The sequence below is a fragment of the Prinia subflava genome, chromosome 1 (assembly GCF_021018805.1).
Source record: "Prinia subflava isolate CZ2003 ecotype Zambia chromosome 1, Cam_Psub_1.2, whole genome shotgun sequence".
NCBI classification, from domain to species: Eukaryota; Metazoa; Chordata; class Aves; order Passeriformes; family Cisticolidae; genus Prinia; species Prinia subflava.
In genome coordinates this window covers 25499369-25505259 of record NC_086247.1, presented here as the reverse complement: position 1 = coordinate 25505259, position 5891 = coordinate 25499369, and positions in this window count along the sequence as shown.

The following is a 5891-nucleotide window of genomic DNA, read 5'->3' as shown; positions in this document are numbered from 1 at the left end:
AGCCAAAGCTACCCCTGCCTCAAGGAGACCTTCAGCTGCTGCCTTGAATTTTCTCCATGGGACAGGCTGACTGGGGATGGGCTGCAGGCCTCTGGACCCAGTGCTGTCTATGAGAGCCTGATACAGCGTTTACTAACATCAGTGTTCATCCTTGATTTTCAGTGAGTTTCAGCGGGATTTTTAGTGGCTGATGTTGCTATATGACAGACTGGATTTTTATTTTCTTTTTGTTTGGATTTTTTTTTTGTTCCACTGGTTGGATAGTGTGTATTTGCATGCAATTCCAAGCAAATCCAGCAGAGTTTAAATGTCTAGCAAGTACTTCTCTGGGATGTTAGTGCTGCTGATCATGGCAGTAGTTACTAAAGCTTTCAGAGATCCACCTTGTGAGACATTTTACTGGAAGACAGCTGGAAATTTAGGATCCTAATTCAGAAGGTTTGCATGATGCTTTGGAGGATTTTAGAACTTCTTTTGAGTATTTAGGACACTTTCACTTTACATCCTGGAGAATTCAGACTGTCTAGTTTACAGGACAGTGTGCATGCTTTGGCCGAGCGTTAGCTCTGCAGTGGGAGGAGAGCTGGGTGTGTGTCAGTGGTCCCTGTTCCCAGAGTCCTCACTTCCTGAGCACTGGCTGCTTTTTTTTTTTTTTTTTCAAAGAAACTTGAGCTGACAGCTGAAAGGAAAAATAGTACGCCCACAGGTCCTGTTGTCCTGGTGAGTGGGGGAGCAGGGCTGTGGGGAGCACCCTGGGGCACACCTGCCCTGCAGCCCAGGCACATCCACGGGGCACTGTTCTGCTGGGAGGGAATGCTGATTGTGTGGCCAAAGGCACAGAACTTAAGGGCACATCAGATGTGATGGGATCCATGTGGAATGGTTTGGGGGGTCAATTCCCTGGGGACAAAATGAGAGACAAATCTTCCTGTCTGTTTTCTTTGCATCATCTGAACTGAACTCAATGCTCTTTAAGAAGAGCATGAATCATGAGAAATACAACCTGTGTCCCAGAGTAGTTATGTAGGATGACCACATACTGTTAATTTGTAACTAGGAAATGCAGAGTTTTTCATAAAGGTTGAATTAAAAACATAAACCATAGACTTTTCTTGTTTGGGTTCACAGCACAGGCCTATCCCATACAATCTGTGTGCTGCAAGGGTCTACCACAACGTTAACAGTTGCTTGAAAAAGTATTCATTTTAGCAAAGTTACAGAATATGAAGTTGTTTAATAAGTAGCTTCAACCTTTTGTAAGTAATGGAAAAACTTGTGTTATCTCATTCCAAATTCTTTTATTACAGTTATAGGTCAACCCACACAACTTCAAAGCCATAAAATTACACAGTGAGAGTCTCAAAGGGTAATATGGAAAAAACAATAAATAAAGCAAACAATATTATAAGGTGAACAGGTTCATCTTCCAACAGTGTTGAACTCAAAACTAGCTCAGCAAAAATGACGTAAGTGACATTGTAATAAAAATTTCAGTCAATGCATGCTGCTGCACACCGCTGTGAGCTCTTGGTATGAACAAAAATAAGTGTGATCAATTACTACTGCAGCTAGAAGTCTACAGAAGCAGGCATGTAACTCTGTTTACTTTACCCATGCAAATACCACAGCTGTAATTCAGCTGTAAAGTCCATTCTTATGCACAGCTCTCACTGAAGATCAGTGCCTGGTAATCCTGTATATCAAGGGGAGAATGACTCTTCTATATGCTATTTATCTCCCAAATTATATGGGCTTCTTTCACATAACTTTTGTCATTCTTCTATTTTTAACATTTTTCTACCTTTCATATTTCCAGCATCTTATCTTCTTTCTTATCTTTCTTATTAAAATATGAGTGTGATTTTATCAGGAATATAGAATATTTCACTGTGCAAGCAGACTTTAGAACACTGTTTTACATCCTCATGATCTATTAAAAAAAAGTTCTTTAGAAATTTAAATAATTTACTTTGTCAATGAGTTCAAAATTAGAAAAGAGAAATTCAGTCAGAAATCTCTTTTTAAATTCTCTTAGGCATATTACTTCTGAAGGAATTGACAGCTTCTTATAAGTAGCTCCTGGAAATGATTGCAGCATCTGATAAGCATAGTGGCTTCTTGGAACCTTGTAAATGATGCATTAAAAAGCATTTATTTTGTTTTACTTCAAAATTTGATCCATTCTACATGCCTGCACTCAAGTTCAAGATTAGAAGCTTTCCTACTAACAATTCATAACATAACCACTTATCAAAATTGTCCAAGGTTTGCAGTAAAATTATGATTAGAAGGTTTGCTATAAAAGCTGGCCTCTTTTATGAGCAAAGATCAGGGCCTCACCTCATGATTGTGGAAAGAAATGACATTTACAACAGCCAGAAAATGGAAAATGTTAGCAAGTTAAAGCAAACAGAAGCTAAACATTAGGCTTTCACAACACAACAGTGCAGTGTGTCCAACCTGTTATCAGTTTACAACTTTAGCCTCAGAGTCCTCTTTCCAAACTCACTAAGTCCTTTGTTACTTTTTGATTGAGATCGACCTGGATTGCGCGGCTGTTCCCACCGTGCCTCGGGCAGTGCTGCCTCTGTGGCAGCCAGCAGAAGTGGGAGGGCTGTGCAGACCAACCTGCTGCATCATTTCTCATGAGTGAATGTGAGTATTTAGTACCGTCCATGGAAAGATTTTGAGGAGCTTGCTTTCTCTTCCCAACTAAGGACTAGCTGTGGCCACCAGCAGGGCTGCCAGTTTGACAAGTAGAAGAAATGTAAATAAAGAAAAGTTTATCCTATATTTAAATAGCTCTGAACTACACAAAACAATGACATTTTTCACTCAATCATGCAGGAAAAATGTGTCATTCATACTTCAATTGGTCTCTGTACTTTCAGAGCACAACCTTACTTGCCCAGGTGGTTTTGTCTTGGTCTCACCAAATGTGACACAAGACTGACCTCAGCTCCAGGTTTCTAGTCCCACATCAGTTTGTGTGTGAAGCATAGAGACACTTCCAGAAAGCCTCTTGTCTTCCACAGTCCCACCAGCAGGATTTTTACACAGGTTTTCCTTGTGTCCCACCATTGGCTGTAGTAGGGCCCTTCACATGAAGCATGGGAATCCTAGATATTCGGGTGCTTGGGCTGGCTCTCAGATGCCAGTTTGTCTGCAGTGAACCTGTCCCAGACTTGCTGGGAATGAGAAAAATAGCTAGAGGTTTCCCCAGCTTTTCAGCAATGTCTCACTGGCTCTATTTCAGTTTCAGAATGACTGTTTTGGAATGTCTGTCCCTCTGTTTCTCATCACATCTTTGCACTTTCCGCAGCCTGAAGGAAGGTAAGGAAGTACCTGCCTCTGTGCCATGGAAAAGCCTGGAAAAGGCAAAAGTGACAGATAAAATCTGTACTCTCAAAATGAGTGCAAAACAGCCTGAAACAATATGGCCAGAATAGACAGAGGAAAATATACCAGAAGGCCACAAAAAATGAATAAACCAATGGAGAAACAGTGGAATTTATGATCTTTAACACCAGCATTGCTGCAGCCTGAAGAGCCTGAGTTAGACCTGAAGGAGGACCCAAGAAAGGATTATTCTTCTCCCTCCACCTGTATAGGGGGTAACTCTCTCCAGCCACACATAAGAAGATGAACTGTTCTGATGCAGACAGCTCCAGTAGCTTCTCTTGAAGTCATTCCCATGACTAAAAAACAGACACACCAGAAAGTAAATATTTGTTGTGAGCTCCATTCAAGTCCTGCATTTATGTAATGGATCATGTGTTTGACTGACCAAAATCTTACACTGTGGGTTCCTCACATAGTTTGGAGCAGGCTTATTCTGATTTGCCATTCTTACATCATTCTGATTTGCCAAAGTTCATTATTTCATGAATATCCTCTATGCCTTTTGGAATGACACTTTTCTTCTTCTCTGTGATATTCTCTAGTGTTCAATAAATGGAGGAATTAGGAGTGTTTCGCATGGCTGCTCTTCAGTTTGTGAAACACACAGAGCCTTTATCTTTCAGAAAAGCTTGCTAACTTCAGTAAGCCTTTCCAGTACTGTTTGTAAGGACTTAGAACAATCTCTTTCACCATGCATTTTCCATTGACAAGACAAGTTCCTAGAGCAAGTTTAATCTTTAATCTTTATAATTAATGTTTCTAGTAACGTGAAGATGCATTTTTTAAGTACTGCAAGCTGCATCTTCCTTGGATGCCTTTTTTTAGCTCACAATGCACATGTGTATGTCTGGCTTGATGCTTTGCGTGTTGCTATAAAAGCCATAATACTTCTCCAGTTTCTTACACAGGACTCAAATTCTTCCCTTTTGCTACACATACAGCTTCAAGGTCATTTGTTCTTCAAACTAATGTACAAAGCAGATACAATTCAAGAAAGTGGGAGGAGGCTTTGATTTCACAGGAGGCACAGTGGGCAGGCTGGATTCTTTAGGCAACAAAGTCGGCGGAAGCTTTCTTCATGGTCACTCCGTCATGGGGAGAACACCGGTAATTGCAGTTCATGATCTCCTCTCTCCATATCATTAAAAGACAGTAAAGCACAAGCAAACAGCCACAGAGTGCTCCTAAACTGTTGGCAACCAGAAAGTATCTGGAACTTGCATGCTGAAGACATGGCCCAGGAAATCCCTCCAGAGGTGACCCCCATGGAGCAGCCTGAGCTAAAGCAGGATCTTTGCACTGAGCTAGGTGAATGTCCAATGTGATTTTCTGCTCTTTGAGCCAGAGTTGTTAAAAAATGCTAGAAAAACAAGTAAAAATCTAACACTTGGCATCTCAGCTTTTCAAGTGGATCTTTCTTTCTCCTAAGAGGAGGAAAGTTTCGCAACATAATAATACATATTGTTTAGTCAGATTGCCTGATAAAGGCAATACAGTTTCGAGATTTATGTCTGGCTCCAAGGTCTGTATCTAGGCACCTGTGAACGCACTATATGACTTTCCAAAACTCAAATGTACACAGATCCTATTAGAGCATTGGAAGCAGCAGACACTCACCATAATTTCCTGAAGGCTTTTTCCTGAAGATGGTAAAGATTATCATTCTCATAAGTTTTAGGACCTTTTGTTGTGTTTATCTGTAAGTCAAGATGGAAGAAAGTGAATTTCTTCCTAAACTTCCTTAGTGGAATTCTTTTTTTCAGGACCACAGCTAATTTATGATTACAACTGCAATGGCCACTGAAACACGCATAACTGTGCCTGAATGGTCTTCATATTTAGGTGTCTGATGTTTCATTTAACTCCACTGAGCTCAAGCTTTAAGTTTGGAAAGTCCACAAATTTCCTGCATCAACAATTCTATTCAGGCTACATAATGATCAAGACATTATATCAAAATTTTCCAGCACCAGAAGAGAGGAGATGAAATTAAGTCTAAGTCTAAGATAAAACTAGTTGGATCAGATATAGTTAACCTGAATTGCTTGTGAAGATCTATTTTAAACTTAAGATTAACAAGTTTGTATTGCTGCAGGCATCACACTCTCAGACTGGTTAACACCAGTTGCTCTCCCGGACATGCTCTCCAGATTAACCAGGCATGAAGTAACAGAGCCTAAATATAGGTTTCTATTTTTGTTAGAAGGTGTTGTCCTTACCAGGTAAAATTTCTATTTCCTTCTCTTAGTAGCCTATATAGTTTTTATACAGTCACTTTCTTTAAAGCAGAGGCAAAGTAGCAATAGAGTGATCACTGGTAAGTATTTGACATTGGCAAGTAAAAGTATTTGGAACCATCAAAGGGAATTTGGTGCAATTGTTTTAGCAGCTCTCCTTAATGATGTTGAAATCTTTCTAATGCCTTTAAGTATGTGGCACTTAGAAAACTATGACTTAAATCACTGCTCATGCAAATGCTGTTATCTGTC